This window comes from Oryctolagus cuniculus, chromosome 4 (assembly GCF_964237555.1).
Source record: "Oryctolagus cuniculus chromosome 4, mOryCun1.1, whole genome shotgun sequence".
NCBI classification, from domain to species: domain Eukaryota; kingdom Metazoa; phylum Chordata; class Mammalia; order Lagomorpha; family Leporidae; genus Oryctolagus; species Oryctolagus cuniculus.
Window position 1 is genome coordinate 56,556,688 of NC_091435.1, and position 25,431 is coordinate 56,582,118.

Consider the following 25,431-nt stretch of genomic DNA (forward strand, 5'->3'; position numbering starts at 1 on the left):
TACTTTTCCATGAGCTCACTCCAGTGCTCAAAAGCTCTCCCACTGTTTCTGTTAAGAAGTTAAGTCAATTTCTCCCTGTTGCAGTATACTTGACCCTCCTCTATTGCAATAGCCTCGAATAAAGACTTTTTTGCTTGTTTAATTTTGATGTAATTTTCTTCAAAATATAGAAACATACACAGTATTTTGTTAATTGGCTCTCAAGAAGTTTGAAAAGCCATTAACTGAGAACACAGGATAACTTTCTTAATGTACACCATTGTTTGGACTCATCATTGAGTTCTGACACATAAAACATTTGTAATGCTATCATTATTTTTTAAAATTATTTTTTTATTTGAAAGGAAGAGTGACAAAACACACTGAGACAGAGGGGGAGGGAGGGAGGGAGGGAGGGAGAGAGAGAGAGAGAGAGAGAGAGAGAAAGAAATAGAGAAAGAGATCCATCTTTCTTCTGCTTGTTCACTCCCCAAATAGTTGCAACAGCCAGGGCTGGACCAGGCTGAAGGCAGGAACTCCATCTGGGTCTCTCATGGGTGGTAGGAGCCTAAGTACTTGAGTCATCCTTCTCTATCCTCCCAGGTGCATTAGCAGGGAGTTGAATCAGAAGTAGAGCAGCCAGGACTTGAACTGGTGCTCTGATAGGGGATGCTGCCATTTCAAATGCAGATGCAACCCACTGTGCCACTATTCTGGCCCTTATTAATCAGCTTTAATAACTCCAAAACCAAATCAGAATACTTCTTTCTTTGTCTTGATATATATAAGGCATCTCAAACGCGCACACACACAGATACTTTAACACACATATAATTCATGTGGGTGTACACAATTAGTAATATCATTCTATCATCCACTATGTGCCAGACACTGAGTACATTCTATATATGATACTTTATAAACATTTCTTCATTTAATTCTTAATAGTCTCTCTGTAAGTTAGTTGTCACTTATCATTTCCCGGATGAGGAAGTTTAAGTTCAGAGAGACTAGCTAACTACCCCAAATCCCACAGCTGGTTCATGTCAGAAGTGTTATACTAAGCCAGTCATTCAGTCTGCAAATCCCTACATTAGATTTTCATGGTTACCTTTCAAGAATTAACTGAGGGACTGGGACTGTGGCATAGTGTGTAAAGCTGTTGCCTGCAGTGCCGGTATCCCATATGAGGGCCAGTTTGAGTCCTGTCTGCTCCACTTCTGATCAAGCTCTCTGCTATGGCTTGGGAAAGCAGTACAAGATGGCTCAAGTGCTTGGGCCCCTGCACCCATGTGGGAGACCTGGAAGAAGCTCTTGGCTCCTGGCTTCAGATGGGCCCAGTTCTGGCCATTGCAACCATTTAGGGAGTGAACCAGCAGATGGAAGACCTCTCTCTTTCTCTGCCTCTGCCTCTGTAACTCTGCCTTTCAAATAAATAAATAAATCTTTAAAAACAATAAGAATTCACTGAGCCACCTTACTAGGACTCTGGCCAAGAGGCAAGCCTGTATTTCCAAAGAGATTAAGAAAGGACTTCTAGGCTGGCATTGTGGCATATGGGTGAAGCTGCCATCTGCAACACCGGCATCCTATTTGAGCACCCATTCATGTCCTGGCTGCTTCATTTCCAATCCAGTTCTCTGCTAATGTGCCTGGGAAAAACAGTGACGGGTGGCCCAAGTGCTTGGGCCCCTGGATCCATATGAGGAACCTGGAAGAAGCTCCTGGCTACTGGCTGTGGCCTGGCTCAGCCCTGGCCATAATAGCCATTTGGGGAGTGAACTAGCAGATAGATCTTTCTATCTCTGTCTATCTGACTATCTCTCTCTCTGTAACTTTGACTTTCAAACAAATAAATAAATTAAAAAAAAGGCTTCTGTCACATTTTGTCTCCATTCTGCTTCCCAGAGACATTGTAGAATATTGCACTATTTCTTGAATGACCTCATCTCAAAGACTCCCCATCCGTAATCTGCTGCATGGCCTGGCCCATCTCTTGGAACAACTGCTCTGATTTTGATTCAGAGTTGCTCAGAGCAGGACAGCTGGGACCCTCCCCGGTGCTTCCTGCGCTCTGTATACTTCTGATGCTCTGGTATGCATTTCCTCAGTGCACATTGAAGACGTGGCAGTTTCCTCGCTGACTCACGCACAGGAGGAGATTCCAGCCTCTTCTCTGTCATTCTCTTAACCTTCTGTCCTCTCCGCAGTACTTGTTGATGAATGCATTGTGAACAATGCACGGTGACGTCACCAGCTCACAAGTGAGGACATTTCAGTAATAACAAAAGCATCAGGAAGCAGACAGCAATGGTTTCTCCTTATTCCAAAACATCCACAGTGCCAGAGAAGTCAACCACTGCTAAAAAACAAGTCTTTCTGGCATCCAGGTTTTATTCTCTGAGATAGAAAGGGCATTTCCAACACTGACTAACTTCAATAGATTTTATGTGAGACTGTGTGCTTAGAAGTATCACAGACCAAATGCAAAGCCACCCCCCTGCCCCCACCACCTAAAAAAGGCACTTCTGGGACAATGAATCCATGTATTGAAGCAAGTAACACGTAATTTACTATAGAGCATGGCCCTGTCATGCAGAGCACAGTGAGGATTTATTCTGGAAATCTCTAAAGGTACTCTGCAGGTGTAAGAACCTGGGCTATTCGAATCCAGAGGAGCAATGAGGGAGGTGGCTAAGATGTTCTGCTGCAATTTTGTTCCTTTCAACCTACTGTCTTGGATCTCTCTGGCTAGGCTTCTAAGGCTTAATTCTTATTATTTTTTTATTTAAGGTTTACTTATTTAAACATTGGAGTTACAGAAAGAGAGGGGAAGACAGAGAGAGAGAACTTCCATTTGCTGGTTCACTCCCCAAATGGCTGCAAATGCTGGAACTGGGCCAGGCTGAAGCCAGGAGCTTCTTCTGGGTATCCCATGTGGGTGCAGGAGCCCAAGGACTTGGGCTGTCTTGTACTGTCTTCCTAGGCCACAGCAGAGAGCTGGACTGGAAGAAGAAACAACCAGGACTAGAGCCAGCACCCAAATGGGATGCTGGCACTGCAGGTGGAGTATTAACCAAGTGCTCCATGGCGACGGGCCTGAATCATGTAAATATTAATAGAAGAATTCATTCATGATGTGCTTCCAGGAAGTTCAGGTTTTTCTTTTGAAGATTTTTTTCAGCATGAAAGACTCTTAGAGTGTAGCAGTTATTTTCTATTAATGAAGTTGTATACTATTTCATCATTAAGATGTTAAAACCCAAAACCAAAAAAGCAGTTCTTTACCTTAGGAAACATGATGTTGGATCCATTTGGAGTCCATTATAACTTGATCTCTTGGAGTCTACAGAGCTGCCCCTATGGCTACATATGAACAGTAAAAAATCAGATCATGTATGTGTTTTTCAATAGCAATAACAGAGGCAAGAATATGACAAAATTATACCTCAAAATTTTGTGAAGAAAATTGATTCCTAACCAGGATTCTACACTCAGCCCAATTCATAAGCAAATATGAAGATAAAATTAAAAATTGATTCACAGGTTTTGACAAATTTTATTTCCTATGTGATTTACTACTGGATATAAGACATCAAAATGAAAGAGTAAACTAAAAAAGAGAAAGATTTGGGACATAAGAAACAGGGGTCTTCCAAATGGTAGAGTTAGAAACATACCAGGGGACTCCAATTTAATCCCATCAAGGTGGCATGTACCAATGCCATCTCACTAGTCCAAGTGATCAATTTCGGTTCACAACTGATCATAATGAAAGGACTAAGAGTCAAAGGGAGCACATAAACAAGTCTAGTACCTGCTAATACTAACCGATAGAATAAATAAAGGGGAGAGTGATCCAACATGGGAAGCAAGATACTCAGCAGACTCATAGAATGGCAGATGTCCTAAACAGCACTCTGGCCTCAGAGTCAGCCCTAAAGGCATTCGGATCTGGCTGAAAAGCCCATGAAAGTATTTCAGGCATGGAAAGCCAAGACACTCTTGAAAAAAAAAAAAAAAACAAAAAAAACCTAAATGAAAGATCTCTGTGAGTGAGATCCCAGTGGAAAGAACAGGTCTTCAAAGAAGGAGGTACCTTTCTCTGAAGGGAGGAGAGAACCTCCACTTTGACTATGACCTTGTCTAAACAAGATAAGAGTCGGAGAACTAAAGGGGCTTCCATAGCCTTGGAAACTCATGACTGGTGCATAGGGAGATTACTGATGCCATAGACAGGAGTGTCAATTTGTAAAGTCAACAACAGGAGTCACTGTGCATTTACTCCTCATGTAGGATCTCTGTCCTTAATGTGCTGTATATTGAGGCTTAATGCTATAACGAGTACTCAAACAGTATATTTCACTTTGTGTTTCTATGTGGGTGCAAACTGTTGAAATCTTTACTTAATGTATACTAAACTGATCTTCTGTTAACAAAAAAAAAAAGGGCTGGCGCCGTGGCTCACTAAGCTAATCCTGCACCTTGCGGCGCCGGCACACCGGGTTCTAGTCCCGGTCAGGGCGCCGTATTCTGTCCCGGTTGCCCCTCTTCCAGGCCAGCCCTCTGCTGTGGCCAGGGAGTGCAGTGGAGGATGGCCCAGGTGCTTGGGCCCTGCACCCCATGGGAGACCAGGAAAAGCACCTGGCTCCTGGCTCCTGGCATCGGATCAGCGCGGTGCGCTGGCCGCAGCGCGCCGGCCGCGGCGGCCATTGGAGGGTGAACCAACGGCAAAAGGAAGACCTTTCTCTCTGTCTCTCTCTCTCACTGTCCACTCTGCCTGTCAAAAAAAAAAAAAAAAAAAAAAAAGAAAAAAAAAGAAGAAATTAGCAATTCCCAACTTGACTCTCGCTGGGATTAAACATGACAATAGGTCTGATCTGATTTCATTATCATTTAAAAAATCATCTATTATTTTTCACTTTATGTTTCTGTGTGGGAACAAACTGTTGAAATCTTTACTTAATGTATGCTAAACTGATCTTCTGTATATAAAGAGAATTGAAATTGAATCCTCATGTGAATGGAAGGGGAGAGGGAATGGGAAAGGGGAGGGTTGCGGGTGGGAGGGACGTTATGGGGGGGAAGCCATTGTAATCAATATTCTGTACTTTGGAAATTTATATTCATTAAATAAAAGTTAAAAAAAAAAGAAACCGGGGTCTGAATACAGAAAGTGGAAAAGAATCTTCAAAATGAATAAAGATCCTAGAACAATGGTCATCCGTTGGTTGCACAGAGCAATGTCCAGAATTAAGTAAATGAGAAAGCTCCAGAAGAGATTTCCTTAAGATGATGAAATTAGGAGACTATTTGATGGGAGTTTTATTTTTTCTTTCTTTTTTCTAGAAAGCTTTTATTTAATAAATATAAATGTCATAAGTACAACTTTTGCGTTATAACTGTTTTCTCCCAATACCTGCACTCCCACCACCATGATGGAAGTTTTAGACAACAGGCAGAGAGTTTGGGATCAGATTACTGATAAGTAAATAGCAAATCAAACATACAGACAAAATCAGAAAAGAGAAAGCAACTTTAAACTTTTCACTTGTCTCTTATCGCCTTTCACCCCCAGTCACAAAAGCTTGTGCAGGAGATGAAAGCAGCTGTGGTAGCCTACATGTCTCAACTGCGAATGACGTTCACCTGCTCACCAGGTGTAAAGAGTGAATGTTGATCTAACCAAAATTTCGTTACAGCTCCATTGGTGAATGAGATGATGATGGTATTTAAGGAAAGAGTGTGTTTGTGATGGGGGGAGGGGTGGTTTAAAGAAAGCTGAAACTTCATCCTCCCTGGTGGAAAATAAAATTGATAATGAATAAAACTGAAAAATCAAGAAATATACAGTTATTTAGAGAGAAACTGAAACATTCCAAAAGAATCCTCTGAAGAAAAGGAAAGGTGGGGCTTCTGCAGGGGGTGCCATTTTAAAATATTTTATAGTAACTATATCTCTTCAAATTATGTGAAAGTATATGTGATAGAAAAAGAAGTGGCAGGAAGGAGGAGGACCTTTGGATATTCCCACAAGTAGGTCATTAGTCTTTGAATGAGGAAGAGTCCTCCTTCCAGGATACTCAGAATGAACATATTTCTGTTTCACTTAGAGCTAGAACAGCAAGATTATTATCTGGGCAGGATACATAGTAACCAGTGCAGTCTTTTTAATATGATTAAAAACGCTGGCCCTATAATTGACACAGATGTTCAGGTGTGAGTCATTGAAAAATTATCCTTTGTGAAATAAGGCTGGTCCAGGTGAGGCTGGCCTCAAAGAAAGAAAACCTAACATGGAGCAATATGAGCTCAGGTAAGGCAGTGAATGTAATTTTGGACACCAAATTTCCTTTGGCTTAAGTTACCTTGGGCTCAAGTCTCAGCCTCTTGCTTATAAGCCCTCTGTTGCTTTTCTCCATAACCCAGAGCAATGCTTCTGAAACTTGAATGAACTTTGAAGGACTTGTTAAAATACCTCTTCTGCGTCCTGTGTTCATGTCCATGCAGTAGGGCTCAGATTATTCATTTTTAACAGATTCTCATGTGCTTCTCCTGCTTATTGTTGTATTACACTTTGTGTAGCACTAAGTGCAGGATTCTGAGAGGTTCTGATGAACAACAGATTGGTTTGTCAAGAAGGAGTAGTTGTTGGTTTATTGTAAACTATTTCTATAATCAGAAGAGTGTGCAAAATGTATTTGATCAGTTTAAAGACTTTAAAAGGCCCAAAGCACCAATCAGCCAGGTCGAACAATGAAACATGTCAGAGAATCCTTTGGGGTGATTTGGTTAGCTTATATTTTATTTGGTTTTTAGCATCTGAGTTCTTGATTGAAACTATCCTTTAATTTTCCTCTTTTATCCTATTTTTCCTAGTTTAAAATTTATTTACTTGAGAGGTGAAGAGACACAGGAAAAGAGATACAGAGAGCTCCCATTTGTTGATTCATTCCTCAGATGCTTGCAATGGCCCCTGGTGGAAGCTGAAGCTTGTAGCTCATTCCAGGTCTCCTGTGTGAGTAGTAGAACCCCAGTCACTTCAGCCATTACTGCTGCTTCCAAGGGTCTGCATTAGCAGGAAGATAGAGTCAGGAGCCAGAGCTGATTATTGAACCCAGGTACTCTGATGTGGATGTCTTAACTAGCAACTTAAATAGCAGACCAAATGCCTATTTTTTGTTGGTTTTCGAAATAAAGGTTATATAAACCTCAGAAACAGAGCTGAGGATTTTTTTTGTTTTATGTATATTTAAGTAATTTGTGTTAAATTGTAATTAAATTATATAAATATTTTAAATATTTATTTGTTTATTTGAGAGGCGGAATTACCGAGAGAGAGAGGTCTTCCATCTATTGGTTTACTTCTCAAATGACCACAATGGCTGGAGCTGGGCCAATCCAAAGCCAGGAGCCAGGAGCTTCCTCTGGGTCTCCCACATGGGTACTGGGGCCCCAGCACTTGGGCCATCTTCCACTGCTTTCCCAGGCCATGGCGTGAAGCTGGATCAGAAGAGGAGCAGCTGGGACATGAACCAGTGCCTATACGGGATGCTGGTACCACTGGCAGAGGATTAACCTACTATACTACAGCACTGGCCCAATTAAATTATATTAAAAATTTATATGCCTTCAATAGCCAAATATTCTTTTACTATAAGAGGGAAAAGTGTCATAGATGCACACATGTGACTAAACTCCTGACCTAATATCTTTAACAGTTGTAAAACTATTAAACTTTTCTTCTGCTTAAACCAATTTTTATGTCAGTCATATTTTTCTTTTCTTTTTTTTTATTTTTAAAGGTTTATTTCTTAGCGAGAGAGAGAGAGAGAGAGATGGAGAAAGAAAGAGATCCTCTATTTGTTATCATTCCCTAAATGGCTGAAATAGCCAGGGCTGGACCAGGCCAAAGCCAGGAGCCTGGAGCTTCATCAGGGACTCCCACCTGGGTGCAGAAGCCCAAGCATTTGGGCCATCCTCCACTGCCTTCCTAGAAGCATTAGCAGGGAGCTGGATCAGAAGTGGAGCAGCCAGGACTCAAACTGTAGCCTATATGAGGTGCTGGCATCACAGACCATGGCTTAACTCACAATGCAACAATGCTGGCCCCATTAGTCATTTTTCTGAAAATATTTATTATCTAAGTTTTCAAATGTATGTTTCCTTAAAAAATTTCTGATAATATTTGTTTTTCTTTTATTTTTTAATCCATCTTACAAGTTGGTAAATTTTATTAATTTTTAAATTTCACAATTTTTGGCTCTTTTAGTTGTCTCATATATTTTTAATTTGTCTGCTTATTTTTTATTATTTGTCATTCCTCCCATTAGGAGATGGGGTCTGTGTTTTTTCCACATTAATCTGGGTGGACTTGTGACTGCTTCAACCAATTAGCGTGGAAATGATGCTAAGGTCCTCTGAAACTGGGTCACAAAAGGCCAAGAAGTGCTGCCTTAATTACTGGAGCACTTGCTTTTGGAGTGCTGGCCTATCATGGGAGAAGTCTGATTACCCCAAGACTGCCCTGCTGGAGAGGCTGCACGTCAGCATCGCTGGAAAGCCGTGGTGAGCTTGTCCTTCACCCACCCAGCCATGGGATTCAAGAAAGTGAGATTGGAAGTGGATTTCCTGTCCCCACCATTCAATACATACTGTTTGAGTCACATGGTGGCTTTTAGAGTCATCATAACAGGTCCCACACATCATTGTGCAGAGACAAGTTGTTCTCCCTGTGTCTTGTTAAAATTCCTGAGCACCAGAATGAAGGGATATGGTAACATGCTTGTTTTGTGCCTCTATGCTTCAGCATGGTTCTTTGGATAGATAACAATGATGTTACACATAGGCAGTTGAGAGCCCATTTTTCTCAGTCTTTTGCCACCATTTCCCCATTTATTCACAGCCACTATGTTCAAGGATCAAGAAGTTTGGTTGGATACATAAATGTATACACAGTAACCACTGCCCTCACTTTGACTTGAAGTTGGCTTAGGATCTTTGTGTATGAGTGTGTGCTTTCAATTTGAGAGTAGTCACTGTTTATTATCTGACCAGATTGCAAAAATACCCTGACAGACACCCAGTTCTTCCTTGTAATAAGACTGTTGATCTGGCCTTTCTTGTTGCTAGCATCTTTACCCTTTGCAAAATGGGTGGTCTTTTTCTTCATCCTATCTCATGGAGAAGATAATTTGAAGGGCCACAGGAATTTATTAGCTTCATTGAATTCTTTTCCAACAGTCTTGAGCTCATAAATTAGATCTGCCATACAAAGGATACCATATTCTCTGAAGGGACACTTTGACTACGACCTTGTCTAAATAAGATCGGAGTCGGCGAACTCAAAAGGCTTCCATAGTCTTGGCAACTCATGACAAGAGCCTAGGGGGATTACTGATGCCATAAACAAGAGTGTCAATTTGTTAAGTCAACAACAGGAGTCACTGTGCACTTACTCCTCATGTAGGATCTCTGTCCTTAATGTGTTGTACAATGTGAATAATGCTATAAACTAAAAACTAGTACTCAAACAGTATTTTACACTTTGTGTTTCTGTGTGGGTGCAAACTGTTGAAATCTTTACTTAATATATGCTAAAGTGATCTTCTGTATATAAAGAGAATTGAAAATGAATCTTGATGTGAATGGAAGGGGAGAGGGAGAGGGAGATGAGAGGTTGCGGGTGGGAGGGAAGTTATGGGGGGGAAAAGCCATTGTAATCCATAAGCTGTACTTTGGAAATTTATATTTACTAAATAAAAGTTAAAAAGAAAAAAAAAAGGATACCATATTTACCAAGAGAATGGGCAATCAGAATGTTCTCTGTCAAGGTGCTTATAGATTAGTTCATTTAGTGATTTCAGATTTGGGTACTTACTGCCAAACAATATATGGTTCCACAATCCTCAGCATATCAATTGATGTTTTGTTGAGCTTAAAAAGATGCCAGTGATGATTTGGTGAAGGTGAAGAAACTACAACACTTTGGGGCTCACACCATTGCTACATATGATCCTGATGACAAATGCCAATTTGCCTTTTGCAAGTGTATAGAAATTGCCAGTTTTTCTTGCTATCCTTGCCATTCAAACTCCAGCTCTGTGACTCTGTCTGTATTCCTGTGGTAGTCCCTACCTTTTTATAGTTAAGCTTCCTCCTTGCATTTTGAACCAATCTGTGGGTAAACTACTTTCTCAGGCAGTTGATGTTCAGCTCTGTAAAATTCCTCCATTTTTTCTTAAGGTTTTCTGGCACAGTAGGAATATTCCTTTTTCTTTTCTTCTGCCCCTTCCATGGCTCCAGCCAGAAAAGTCTGGCTTAGGATCTTTGTAAACTAACTGCCTGACTTAGAAGAAAAAATTTATCTGTTTATCTCTCTATCTTGTCTATTTATATTTATTTGAAAGAAATAGAGAGGAATTCTCTCTCATCTGCTGGTTCACTCACCAAATACTCACAACAGCTGTGGCTGGGCCTGGCCTGAAACCAGGAGTTAGGATCTTAATCCAGGTCTCCTATGTGGGTGGCAGACACCAAAATATTTGAAGCCATCACCTGTTACTTCCTGGTGTGCGCATGAGCAGGAAACTGGAGTTGGGAGGGAGCAGGGTTGAACCCAGGCATTCTGACATAAGATATGGGCATCCCAACTGGTGTCTTAACACTGCACCAAACATCTTCTCCATACTCAACCACTTTATTTTCCTTTAGAAATTTAAAAAAATTTTATTTTTTATTTGAAAGGCAGAGAGGTTTGGGCCATGCCAAAGCCAGGAGTCTGAAACTCAAACCAGGTCTCTTATGTGGATGGCAGTGACTTAGGTACTTGAGCCATCACATGCTGTTTTCCAGGGTGCACATTAGCAGGTGCTGGAATCAGGACGGAGCCAGGCCTTGCACTCTGTTATGAGATGTGGGCATCCCAAGTGCTGACTTATCCACTGTGTCAAATGCCTGCCCCTCAATCATTCTTTTAAAAAAGGCTTTTATTTTTATTTAAAGGCAGAGTCATATATACATATACATATATATACACACATATATATATACACACATATATGAGAGAGAGAGAAAGAGAAAGATGTCTTCTGTTTGTGGATTCACTCTGCAAATGGACATGGCTGTGCCAGGCTGAAGCCAGGAGCTTCATCTGGGTCTTCCACATGAGTGGCAGGGGCCCAAATACTTAGGCCACATTCTTCTGCTTTCCCACGCCCGTTAGCAGGGAGCTGAATTGGAAGTGGAGCATCTGGGACCCCAAGCTGTGCTCACATGGGTTTCTGGTGTTATAGGCATTGAGTTAACCTGCTGCACCACAATGTCATTCTACCCCAATTATGTTAAAGAGTAAAATGTCTCTTGGCTTTTGACTTGGAAGCAGATTATCCCTCTATGATGGATTCATATTTCACAGATTTCGTCTATCAGATAATAAGTTGGGGAGACATCGTGTCCCTAACCTAATCCTGTTCTATTCATTTTTTTCTGAAAAGTAAACCAAATAACACTTCAAGAGTACTTTCCCTTGGCATGGACTATTTGCTGAGACAGTTTGCTTTTCTCTTTGTGAAGATCCTAGGAGAAAGGCAACTTTGTAGCCTGGCCAAACATCATGGCTGCCAGAATCAGATTGTACCCGAAGTTCAGCCTTGTCTTTTCCACTAAAGTACTAGAAAGTATCATACAGGTGGTACTTCAATGAAACTGATGAATGATGTCTATTTAATAAGGTCTTTAGAGCTTTTATTTTACCCTCCTGGTCTGTATCAAATAGATCTTTATTTTTTCATACCTTTTCTGAAGAGTTTCCTCTTCTTTATTGCCATGCAGCCAGGTATTCAAATCCTTGCGTAAACTCCTTGGCAATCTTTATCCTATTTATTGGCAAGTAAAACAGGATATTCAGTAAAGTTGTCTCTGAACTTGGATCACTTACAGAGTTATAAAGTGTGTAAACTTTCATAGGGAAAATTCTGGAGGGAATTAATTGAGATTTGGCAAGGGCAGAAAACTTAGGAGAGTCCAGTTAATTCTATTTCCAACATGTGCTTTGGCTCTTCTTAGCTTCCTCATTTTCTCAGACTATGACAACATGCTGTTCTGCTTTTTTGTCCCCAGACTTGGCTCCCCACCAGTTGTTTTCCATGAAGCACTTACAGTGGTCTACAAGGACCCAGGCATGGTGTGAATGCATAGATGATGCACAACCTATGTTTGATTGAATGCATACTGAGAAATTTTCTTCCTCACTGAAACCCACTGCCTAAAGAATCAACTCAACTTTCCTTAGTGCAGTCATTCTAGGCAATATATACACTAAGGCAATTGAGTGGTATTCAGAACAGGGAGAGGTGACATGAAGAGGAATGGGTGACAGGGCTGCCTGAAAGTTTAAACACAACACGTCAGATGTAACTGATAATAATTTATATAAGTTTGTACATACATACATACAGATGTACTCTAACACATGCATATGAGCAATGGGGGTTTTAGTGATGATAATTTGCCCTATAGTTTATATTTTGCATTGGGTGCTATTTTTATTTAAAAAACCCATTATTTATTTCTAAATAAATGAAAGGTAAAGTTAAAAAAATTCTTAGTTTCAAAAGTCAATTCATTACATTCCAACTTCTTGTGGCACTAAAAAGTCTATTGAGACCAGTGTTTAACCAAAAATGAAGACAAGCTATTAAAATTGTTCCTCAAGAGAAGGTAGCTTGCTTCCCCTCTGGTGCTGGAAGCTCTGCCATGAACAAGACAGCAAGTGGGGTCCTGTGCTGGCAGAAGGGCAATGCTCAGGGCTGCCACATGGGTCCAGGTGACCTCTGGGCACTGAAGGAGCTGCTGTGTGAGGGAGCCTGATCTCAGGGACAGCCTCAGAGCTAATTTTATGAGAAGGGGTCAGACCTGAGAGTGGAAGTCTAAGTTGTAGTTTGTGAACAAAAATCACTTAATGAGAACTCTTTTTAAAATTGTTTTCCCTGACACAAAAGTTAAATCTTGGGAAAACACTAATTTGAGACACTGGGCAATGCCAAAGGCGAGCCTTCCCAGATTTGTGTCTTCCACTCACCACATCCCACTCTCTCAACTCCTCTTGACATAACGGAAGGGGAAACTCTAAAGACATTTCAATGAGATCACGCTTAAAAATTCCAATCCCTGTGGATTCTGGCCAGCTCTCACACTCATAACATTTTGCCTTCTGAGCTCTCAGCTTCAACTCTACTGAAAGTTTCCTTGCTCTTTCTGGAGCACTCGGCTCCACTCTCTTGTTCGGGCTTCTGCAATGGGTGCTTCCTCTCTTTTGCCCTAGATATTCACATGGCTCATCCTCTGGCTTAACTTAGGTCTTTCCCTGACCCCTCTTTCAGAGGCTTTGCTTGATCAGACTGCCTCCTCTGCCCCGTTTAACACTCCCTCCTATCTGATAGTCTACTTAGTATACCAGGGAATTCCGAAAGTTCATGAGAAAAAGGAATTAAAAGAAAATGCAAATTTTGCACAAACTTTTTGGAGTCCCCTTTTATGTCTTTTTACCGTCTGTCCCACTGTGGAGTGAGTTTTCCTGAGAGCAGAAGTATTGCCTTTTGTGAACACTGATGTGTCCCAGTGCTTGAAATAGAGTCTAGTATGTAGCTGGTGTAAACAGTTTTTATGCAATGGATGAGAGAATGAATGAATAAATGAGAGTACTTAAAAAACAGTTATTATGAAACAATAGTCATTGCTGAAGCATTTATAAATGCTCCTTGAGCACATAGCCTCAACACTGAGGATTTCTTTATACAAATACTTAACTTACATAAATTGAGCTTTAAAGAAATTAAGAGAAAGGAGGAGAAAAGAAAGGGACCAGGACTAGAGAGACAGGGAGGTGGGCAGACATACTGGGTAAGGTTAGGATGATAAGTGCAGTGGTTATTTGTCCCCTGCAGCAGTCAAAAGATTTAATTAAGCCCCAAACAGTCAATGTCTTTGGTGAAAATCCAAGAAAAGATTATATGCATGAGTTTAAGGATTTCCCTGAACAAAAAGAATGATATGAAAAAGAATTTCAAGGCACTTGGTAAGCGAATGGTGAAGGATTTGTTGACATGCTCAATGTAGGAATTGAGAAAGTAATCAAAAGCCCTAGAGAAATATTAGAGGAACTGATAAGATCACTTTCAGAAAAAAATTGAACTCTATGGGGGACTTATGGGGTTTTCAAGGGTAATTTGCATTAAATGAGATTTTCACTTTGTAGGCTGACACACCTAATCCTGGAGCAAGTGACTTGGTTATGAGAGGAAAAGAAAGATTAGGAGTTGATCTAGGTAGGCACTAAAACTGGTAGGGTTGATAGAGGAAGATATTTACGATGGAAGCAGTTCTGTAGCTCACCTATCATTCCAGCTGGTAAGTACTTAGGAAGGACCTTGATTTTGACCAGACCAAACTATCAGAAGTTGTGAAATCCAAGTACCTTTATCTGGTTTATTGTCACTTCTGTATTACAGAGAATAAAGATATTGAGTATGGGCTGTCAATTTCCTTGTTTCTTGTATGGTTGTGATTCATTAGGATTTTCCAGTGAGTATTACATGAACTAAACTTCTTATCTTTGTGCATATCAGTGCCATTGGAAGCCATTTTGTGATTTGTATGTGAGTGTTGTCCTCTTCAAAGATTTTTAAGTTTCTAACTCACTTGACCATGCATTCTTCACATAATCTTACCTCTGCAGGTCTTAAGTGGGAATGCATGTTCACAACTATGAGAGGAAGTGACAATAGGAGTGAAGGGAAGGTGTAAGGAGCTGGAGATCACGTAAAAGATTTGGCATGCTCCAGGAAAAACAAGAAAGTTTTTTTTTTTTTCTTTTAAATTAGCTTAAAGTTGAGGTGAAGGTGAATTTGTTTCTGCATGATTGTAGTGTACTTTTGGTCTCTCCTTTTGTGTTAGGTGGATTTGTTTGGGTGTGTTAGGGTGGGGCAAATGAAATGCATGGACCTTGATGAGTGATTGGTTCACACTAACTTGTGTTCTAACCCTGAGAAATCACTGATGCTTTTTTCCCTTTTTTTAAAAATGAATTGATTTATTTTTATTTGAAAGTCAGAGTTACACAGAGAGAGGAGAGGCAGAGAGAGAGAGAGAGAGAGAGAGAGGTCCTCCATCCGGTGGTTCACCTCCCAGTTGGCCGCAACGGCTGGAACTGCGATGATCTAAAAGCCAGGAGCCTCCTCCGGGTCTCCCATGTGGGTGCAGGGGCCCAAGGACCTGGGCCATCCTCCACAGCTTTCCCAGGCCATAGCAGAGAACTGGATCAAAAGTGGAGGAGCTGGGCCTCGAACCAGTGCCCATATGGGATGCTGGCACTTTAGGCCAGGGCATTAGCCCACTGTGCCACAGCGCCGGCCCTACCTTTTTTATTTTTCAAGAGGAGGGTAGGTAATAGACATCACCTGTGTGGCATAGGAAGCTATGTTTGTAGTATCCTCATAAATTCTGAAATCTGTTAACTGACCTAGGCCTAGTCTTCACTGTAAGATTTCCTGGTCTATTTTCTCTCCCCATTTTTCACTGTAAGATTTCCTCTCTCTCTTTCTCTCATACATACATACACTCCAACGCGAAAGGATATAGCCTTTTGTTAACCTGAAACATTTTATAAAGAACACAATGAAGTAAAATAGTAATACAATTTAGTCTGTGAGGATTATCACTGTGGAAAAATTGTGATCAAATGTCTAAATTTTCTCCATTATCTATGTCAATAAGGAAAATAGCTTCCTCATTTTCTTTCCCTTTTGTTCAGTTTTTAATGATTATAGAGAATTTTAGGTTTTGTTATAACACAGACTGACTGTCATGACAATTATCAGTTAAAATAAAATGAATGACCAAAAAAAGTTCAGCCCAAGAGATATACAATGTAGTTTACTGATGGAAAAGACACAGTCCTTAAACCACTGGGATTGAAATTTCATGGTCTCTGAGGATGACTCACTGCTTAGCTGTGTCATGAGTTTCATTCTGAAATGAAATACACTGTGTGGTTTCATTTGAGGCTTCGTGTTGATGCAAAAAGGAAATGAGCCCATATTGGGAAGTTAGGCTGAAATATATATATATATGTATATACATATATATAAATAATGAATAAAGAGTCAAGCCATTGTGCCGTCATCCTCCCTACCTGTTTTCAGGCGTTACCAGATTGATCAATAGTTAGATAGCTCCTGTCTGTCTCCTTCACTTGGCTGAGAATTCATAGAGGGCAGGGACTGGATTAAGCAAACAAAGTCCTTGGAGAACAGCTGTGAAATGAACCAGTGAACATTATCTCTAATATTTTTTAACTTATCCTTAACTCAAATCTTCATTTAATTAATTAATTTTTTAAAAGATTTATTTATTTACTTGAGAGCAGAGTTAGAGGGAGAAGGAGAGGCAGAGAGAGAGAGAGAGAGAGAGAGAGAGGTCTTCCATTCGCTGGTTCACTCCCCAGTTGGCCACAATGGCTGGAGCTGTGCTGATCTGAAGCCAGGATCCAGGAGCTTCTTATGGGTCTCCCACGTGCGTGCAGGGGCCCAAGGGCTTGGGACATCTTCTACTGCTTTCCCAGGCCATAGCAGAGAGCTGGATCAGAAGTGGAGCAGCTGGGACGTGAACCAGCGCCCCAATGGGATGCTGGCACTTCAGGTGGTGGCTTTACCCACTATGCCATTGTGCTGGCCCCTAATTAATTTTAAAAGCAGAGAGACAGTGATCCGGTGGGTGGAGGGAGGGAGAAGGGGGGAGAGAGAGAGAAACAGAGAGACAGAGGAGGAGAGAGAGATATCTCTCCCATCAACAGGCTCACTTTCCAAGTACCTTCAGAGGCCAGATTTGGGCCAGGCCAAATCTGGGAGCTGAGAGCACAACCCACATCTTCAAGAACTTGGAAGGGAGGTCATTTGTCAGGGAAGCAGATACTTGCCTTAACAGGAAGCCAGAATCAGGAGTGAAGCCAGAACTTGAACCCAGGCACTTGATTTGAAATATGAGCATCTTGAGTGGCATCTTAACTGCTGTGCTGAATGCCTGCCTTGGATTAATCATTTTAAGTTAACTTTATGGTTATTTCAATTTCTTTCCACATTTTTTAAAGATTTTTTTTATTCATTTGAAAGAGTTACAGAGAGGAAGAGGAAGAATAGAAGGAGACACACACACACACACACACACACACACACACACACCCCTTCTATCTGGTGGTTCACTCTCTAAATGGCCACAATGGCTGGGGCTGGATCAAGCCAAAGCTAGGAACCTGGAGCTTATTCCAGGTCTCCCAAGTGGATGCAGGGGTACAAGCATTTGGACCATCTTCTCCTGCTTTTCTAGGTGCTTTAGCAGAGAGCTGGATCAGAAATGGAGCAGCTAGGTCTCATCTAACTGGCACCCATACAGGATGCCGATGTTGCAGGTGGAGGATTAACCTACTAACACTGCAATGCTGGCATCCCATATTTTTGAGATATGTAAAAATGTTCTAGACTTTGTTTCAAGGATACTAAATTTGGTATCTTATTTCAGGGACTTCATACTCTTAGGGTGAGGAACAATTCAGAAAGGAGAACTCTTAGGTAACCAAAGAAATTAGAGAATAAAAGGTTGTATATAGCCAAATGTCCAACAGAATTGTGAAGTGGTCTAGCTTATATACATAAATTTTTAAAAAATATTTTACTTATTTATTTGACAGGCAGAGTTACAGAAAGCGAGAGAGAGAGACAAAGGTCTTCCCTCCATTGGTTCACTCCCTAAGTGGCCATAACTGCTGGAGCTGCACCGATCCGAAGCCAGGAGCCAGGTGCTTCTACCTGGTCTTCCATGCGGGTACATGGGCCCAAGCACTTGGGCCATCCTCCACTGCTTTCCCAGGCCACAGCAGAGAGCTGGACTGGAAGAGGAGCAACTGGGACTAGAACCGGTGCCCATATGGGATGCTGGCACCGCAGGCAGAGGATTAACCTAGTGTGCCACGGCACCGGCCCCTATATACATAAATTTTTAAGTCAGCCTAGGACTGAAACTGTTTTCACCATTACCAGTTCTGAGACTCTGCTGGTCATTTGACCTAATCCCAGTTTACCCATTTGCAAAATGGGAATGATAACAATAATAAACTGCAAGGTTGTTATGAAGATTAAGTAATATCTTTCACATACATAATAATCTAACAGCAGTGCCAGATCAGTACGTCTGAGTTCTTAGTGATAGAAGGTGAGAATGGAAAGGACTGTGAAAACAGCTCCAGGCACTGAGTTTCTTTTAAAATTTCTGCTGTTAAGACTAGTGTCTGCTAATAATAACTGATAGAATTAAAAGGGAGAGAATGATCCAATATCGGAAGCAGAATACACAGCAGACTAATAGGATGGCAGATGTCCTAAACAGCACTCTGGCCTCAGAATCAGCCCTTAAGGCATTCAGATCTGGCTGAAAAGCCCATGAGAGTTTCGCAGGTGTGGAAAGCCAAGACACTGTGGCAAAAACAAACAAACAAACAAACAACAAAACAAAACAAAACAAACCTAAATGAAAAATCTCCGTGGGTGAGATCCCAGCGGAAAGAACAGGCCATCAAAGAAGGAGATACCTTTCTCTGAAGGGAGGAGAGAACTTCCACTTTGACTATGACCTTGTCTAATTAAGATCAGAGTTTGTGAACTCAAGAGGCTCCCACAGCCTTGGCAACTCATGACAAGAGCCTAGGGTGATTACTGATGCCATAAACAAGAGTGTCAATTTGTTAAGTCAACAACAGGAGTCACTGTGCACTTACTCCTCATGTAGGATCTCTGTCCTTAGTGTGCTGTACATTGAGATTTAATGCTATAACTAGTACTCAAACAGTATTGTTCACTTTGTGTTTCTGTGTGGGTACAAACTGTTGAAATCTTTACTTAATATATACTAAACTGATCTTCTGTATATAAAGATAATTGAAAATGAATCTTGATGAAGAATGGGATGGGAGATGGGATGGTTGCAGGTGGGAGGGAGGTTATGTGGGGAAAAACTGCTATAATCCAAAAGTTTTACTTTCAAAATTTATATTTATTAAATAAAAGTTAAAAAGTTTTGCTGTTACTCCATGTAAAATATAATGTTTTACTAAAAGATAGCATTTGTTATTTGTAGATCACCATATAATTGGCAGGCTTTGGTAATAAACATTGATATCTATACTTGCTTTGGCAAACTTTACTGAAGTAAATATTTTGAATGTTCTTAAAAGAACACAGATGAAGGCCGGCGCCGCGGCTCACTAGGCTAATCCTCCACCTTGCGGCGCCGGCACACCGGGTTCTAGTCCCGGTTGGGGCACCGGATTCTGTCCCGGTTGCCCCTCTTCCAGGCCAACTCTGCTGTGGCCTGGGAGTGCAGTGGAGGATGGCCTAAGTACTTGGGTCCTGCACCCCATGGGAGACCAGGATAAGTACCTGGCTCCTGCCATCGGATCAGCGCGGTGCGCCGGCCACAGAGGCCATTGGAGGGTGAACCAACGGCAAAGGAAGACCTTTCTCTCTGTCTCTCTCTCTCACTGTCCACTCTGCCTGTCCAAAACAAACAAACAAACACCCACAGATGAGAATCCAGAGAGCTGTTTAATTTTTGACAACCTTGTCCAAATTATAGCCATGCCATCGAGAGGTATATTTGTACTTTTAGAGAATAACACTTTTGATTCTGAGGAAAAAATACTAAGAGAATAGCTGAAGAAATCTTTGAAGTTCAAAAATTTTTCAAAATTGAATTGCCATTTTTTGACCTATATAAATGTTTTCTTTCCTTTTGGAATGTGGATACGAATCTTTTAGAGGAGATCCACTTTTCTCTGCCTTATATTAGCTGTTTGTCTTGTGTTTTATTGAGAATGAGGCCAGACTAAGTGAACACTCTCAGTATCTCTGGAGAGGTTCCCTGGTTGTCCTTTTCCCCACCTCAGAATCAGGTAATCTGGTCTTTAGCTTGTCAAGAGCACTGCTGTTGATTCTGTCACTGCTCACCTTCTGTCAGCATTGTTCCATCCTCTCAGTCCTATTTTTCTTGTATCTTTAATCTCTCCTCCTCTGCCCACAAATATGGTCAGGGCCCTCCTTATCCTAAAATAACCCTCTTCTGACCCTGCTACTGGAGCAGGCTACTGCCTTATCTCTCTTCCGTTTGCCACCACACTTCTAAAAGAATACAAATTCTGCTTTCACTTCCTGTTCACATGTTCACTTCTCAACCCCTTGTCAAATGGCGTCTACCCTTCTACAAAATCTCCTTCTCGATGGGGAGTTGCCAGGAATTTCACATCCTACAAGTCTAACAGTCTTTCTCAGTCCTCATAGTTTTTGTCCTCTTTCAGGAGATTTTACTTTTTGAAACTTTCTCTTTCTGTGGCTTCTGCGACCCTAGCCTGCTGGTTCTTTTAGCTTTCTGAGAACTTCTCCATCTCCATCACTAGCTCATTTTTCTTCTTTCTGCTGCAAGTGAGGACATTCTCTTCTCTAAATCTTTGCCTTGGGTAACTTCTTGTTCATTGACTTGGTGTTGCACTCAAATTCCTTTAATCTATTTGTCTTCATCTCAAAAATCTTTATCCAGATGATTCCAAAATCTATGAATTTCCAACTACTGATAGAACTTTCTTACTCAGATAACCAGTCAGGATCTCAAACCCAGCATATGTAAAATGAAGGCCGTTAACTTACATTCACCGAACTCCAAACTTCATCTGTTTTTTGTTTTGTTAATGATACTACTATTAATGAGTCATCTTTCAAAATTCACAGCTCAGTTTTTATTCTTCCTCTCTTCTCATACTCCATGCTTTGTATGTTGTAGAATATGTTGTGGGGTAACTTGTAGATTCTATAGACTTTGTAGGGCACGGGGGTGGAGTGCGGGGGAAAAGCTATTTGGAGTCAGATAAATCTGAGTTCATATGGTTTTGCTACTCTCTACTCTTTTGGCCTTGAGCGAGTTACATAAGCTCACAAATATTGGTATACTCATGTATAAAACAAAAACAACATTCCCTACATGGATGATTGAGAGGATCTGATTAGAGCTGTATGGTTTATATGTAATCTTAGTAAGGAATAAATTCGTTCTTTTCCTCAGTGCTTGTTATATCTACATACCCACCTTTCTTTTCCATTAAATGGAATCGCATGTATCGGGGGACTTCACACAGTTCCTCACATGCATGTGCTCATCACTTGTTCTTTTCCTTTCCTTCCTTCCTTCTGCTTTTGCCCCCTCAGTTCAGGCCTGCAGTGCTTCTTGTCTGGACAGTTATTGTGGCTCTCTACTTGGCTCTGGCTCCTGCTCCCAACATTTGTACTTGCCCCACACACTGCTGGCTGGGTCACCATTCTTAGGCATGCTCTGATTAGGACACTCTTTTGCTCAAAACCTCCAGTGTTTCATCATTTACAGGAAGATGAAATAGGAAAACATGTAATACAAGTGTCTGTGGTGACACTTTCCCTGATCAACACTTGGAACTGTTCTCTCCTTTGACCCCACACAGAATTTGCACCTCTCATCTTCACCTTTTACCATTTTAATGGTTGTTCACACTTATCCACAGCACTCTCCAAGAGGCTGTGTGTAATTAATATGTTGATTTTTTTTAAATAGCTGGTCTATTAAGCCCTTAATATCTTTTGGGTAAAATAAATACAGCTTTGATACACAGACCTACTGTTGAAACTGAAATCTTTGATTAGAGGAGAAAGAGAAAATAAGAGGGATAATAATAATAGTAAATTGAGAAAGAAAGGCAATTTAGTTGAGGTATGAGGTAATTACTGGGATTGGATCAGAAAAGTAGACTATGCAAAGAAGTATGTGTTTTAAGGAAAGTAATAATTAGAATCATGTTGATAGAGGGAAGGAGTTTTGAAAACAGCCATTCTAATTCTTAACAACAGTATAATGCTCAATATTCCAAGGATTTGTGGGCAAACTGCCATATATTTGAAAATAGAGGAAACATCCTGGAAGGAGTGGGATGTGGTAAAGAGAGGAAATGACAGTGTGCTGGAAGTTGTAAGTCATCACATGAGCACCCCAAGTCCCAGCATGTGTCAGGCAGGCTGACGGTATCCATCCTGTTGCTATATACAGACAGAGCTAGAGTGGCCTGAGTACTTGGAGGAGTTTTGGGTTTGGGGACTTGAAGTGTTGAGTACTGATGGTGCTCAATAAAAGTTTGTCAGTGGATGGAACACAGATTTGTGATACAACATCTGAGTGAGATTCTTCCAGAACGAGTTCTAAGAGTAGGGTCCGCAACTCCAAAAATGCTTAGGTTTGCCAGGTCACTCAATGTCATTGGGTCAAGTAGGCTTGACTGGGTAGGTTCAATAATAATTATATCCAACTCTTCCAGAAGCCATTTATTTATTTGTTTATTTTTTGGTAAGGTTTAGGATTTATTTGGAAAGTAAGAAGAATACACAGGAATGTGAGGGCTTTATTTAAGGGAGGTGGGCTAAGAAGGCTGAATGGGGACGTGCATACCAACCACTTCCAGGGTTGTCGGTAGCCTTAGACAGAGAGTACACTCAAGAGAACAGGGTGTGCCCAGAAAGAAACCATTTATTTCACAACCTTAAATCATAAGTGAGAACTTGGATGGAGCTCAAGAAGGCTGTTGAGTAGCCACATTAAGTATGAATTTAAAAATTTTCTCTGAGATGACACAATAGCAGTTGAATCCTGATCGGCCCTCTTTTCTAATTATGACAGCATCCATCTAGGTGGTTGAAAAAGTTCTACTTCATCACAAATTAGTTAAAAAGCATCATGTTCAAAACACATTTTAAAGTATAATATACAATGTTGATGGCTCCATTGAGCACATTATGAAAATCAGGAGGCAGTCTCTGAGAGAACGTGATTCTGGTGAATTCTGTGTAAGTTGCTTGTATTCAGGGTTTGTAATGGCTCAGGCCATTATTGTCATCCCTTGTAGCGTTGTGTGTCTTAAATTTAAACACATTCCAATAATCCAGAGAAAATTTTATCATCAAATACACCTTTGTAAATATAGTGAGCAATAACAGAAGAAATGTCTAAACTATGAGTAATAATTTTTTAATTCAAATGTTAAGATTAAAAAAGTCTGGTTAACTTCTTTCTCCCAAATGGTTGTTTTTGCTTTTAAAACTGTGACAGTGAACTGTTTCAAATGATACTTTTCAAGCTTTTCTTTTGTTTCACTCTAGTTTCTCATAGGATATAGGCCTCGTTGTATAATGTTCTGAAATTTCTTTTGAGGGAAACATCAAGGTATTTTATTTGGTCTTTTAAAGTTGAACTTTTCACTGAATTCCAGTGCTCTTCCTTAAAATTTCCATGATTAGCTTTTCAATAATTCTGTCAGTATCATGGACTCACATTATTATTCCAGGACATCTTGAAAGAAAGTCCCAAAACTTAGACATTAAATCTCCAAAATGCTAAGAGAAACTCTTTCAGTCAGCTTCTGAGAACAGCCTTCTGTTGATTTACTGCTTGTTTGGCAGGATATTGCAATCATGCTTTCCACTACCAGGTTCATGTGGGAAAACTCAGGAGCCACTCCATAACTGTCACATCTGTGGACCATTTCAGATTTTTCTGAATTTCCCTCATTATTGTCTGTATTTTCACTGGTTTCAAGTTTACTCATCAAACTTCCTGTTTTTAACCACTCATCCATGTTCCCAGTTGAAAATATAATTTGAAACTGTTCACTTGAAAAACTTAAATGTAGTATAACTTTACAACACAAAACCCCTTCAGAATTTGGGGTTATTTTTTGTTATGGGAGAATACACCATGTTTAGAGAAAGAACCAAACAAAGGTACTGTATTTATAAATAAAAAGTATTTGATCTCAAATTATAATAGTACTTTAATCTGTGGGAATTGTGTGTGAGTGTGTATATTTAAAAGTTAAAAAATGAGTTTTTAAAATATTAAATTTATTTTGCAAGGACAGATAAAATCCTCACTGATTCTTTAAAACATTTCTTTAAAAATTTTACTTATTTTAGAGGGAGGGAGGGAGGGAGGGAGGGAAGGAAAGAGAGAGAGAGAGAGAGAGAGAGAGAGAGAGAGATCTGCTATTTCACTCCCTAAATGCCCACAAGTGCTGGAGCTGGTCTCTGCAGAAACTGGAAACTAGTGACTCAATGCAGATCTCACATATGGGTGACAGGGACCTAGTTACTTGAGCCATCGCTGCTTCCTCTCAGAGTCTGGATTATCAGGAAGCTGGAGCCAGGAGACAGAGCCAGGTATCAAACCCAGCTTCTCTGATGTGTAATATAGGCATCTTAACTGGTGTCTTAACCACTAGTCCACATTCTCTACACCTCAACTCCTATCAATAATTCTTAATAGTGCAGACTCATTAAAAACAAAATAAGAGACGAGCATTGTAGTGCAGTGGGTTAAGCAGCTGCTTGCAATGCTGTCATGCTCTGTTGGAGAACCAGTTTGTCCTGGCTGCTCCACATCTGGTCCAGATGTGCTAATGCACCTGGGAAAGCAGCTGAAGATGGCCCAAATACTTGAACCTCTGCCACTATGTGGACTTCCTGGCTCCAGGCTTTGCTGTTGAGGGTGTTTGAGGAATGAAGCAGCAGATGGAATATCTCTTTCTTCCTCTCTCTCTCTCTCTCCCTCACTCTCTGACTCTGCCTTTCAATTAAATAAATAAATCTTTAGAAACAAAACAAACAAGACCAAAGTGTAAAGACTGCGGACTTGCTTAGAGATTATGTAACCTGGTAAACCAGCACTGTTCTTCCCACCATGTCACTATAAGCTTTTCTCATCTTAGATGTTTTCAGCTTTCCTTATTGTAAGAGTGATGTTTATACTATATTATGTTACTCACTCTGATTGGAGCAAGGATGATAATTTGGCCAGCCTGGACAAACCAGTTGATCTTTTCTGTAGTTAGGGAATTGGGGCTAATACCTTCCAATTTAGTTGCTACATTTTGCAGTAGTCAGAATTCCAACATATCTCTATCTCTAATCTCCCTTTTTCTGGATGTAATGTAACCTATAGCTACTTTGGAAAAGACGTACTGTCCAAAAATATTCGTTAATACCTTCTGGAGACTAATCTGCTCTTTTGCAAATTAAGCACAGACTACTTTTGTCTTTTTAAATTCTTGCATTTCCTTTTTGCTTTTTAATTCTTCTTTCAAGCTTTTCACTATCATCTCTTGTTTCCGTTTTGGTGCTTATCCAAGAATACAAGAACAGCCAAGAGGCTCCCTAGATCTGCTCCTCTTCTGGGTCCAAACCATTTGTTTTAAAGGACTTGTTTATATATTTGAGTAGCAGAGTTACAGAGACAGAGACAGATTTTCTGTATGTTGGCTCATTCCCCAAATGGCTGCTATGG

The 25,431-nt window shown here is 40.6% G+C and overlaps 1 pseudogene; it reads right to left on the minus strand.

The window, feature by feature from the left end:
• Positions 1-59: 59 nt before the first annotated feature.
• Positions 60-23,728, minus strand: LOC138849518 (large ribosomal subunit protein uL30-like; annotated as a pseudogene).
• Positions 23,729-25,431: the final 1,703 nt, after the last annotated feature.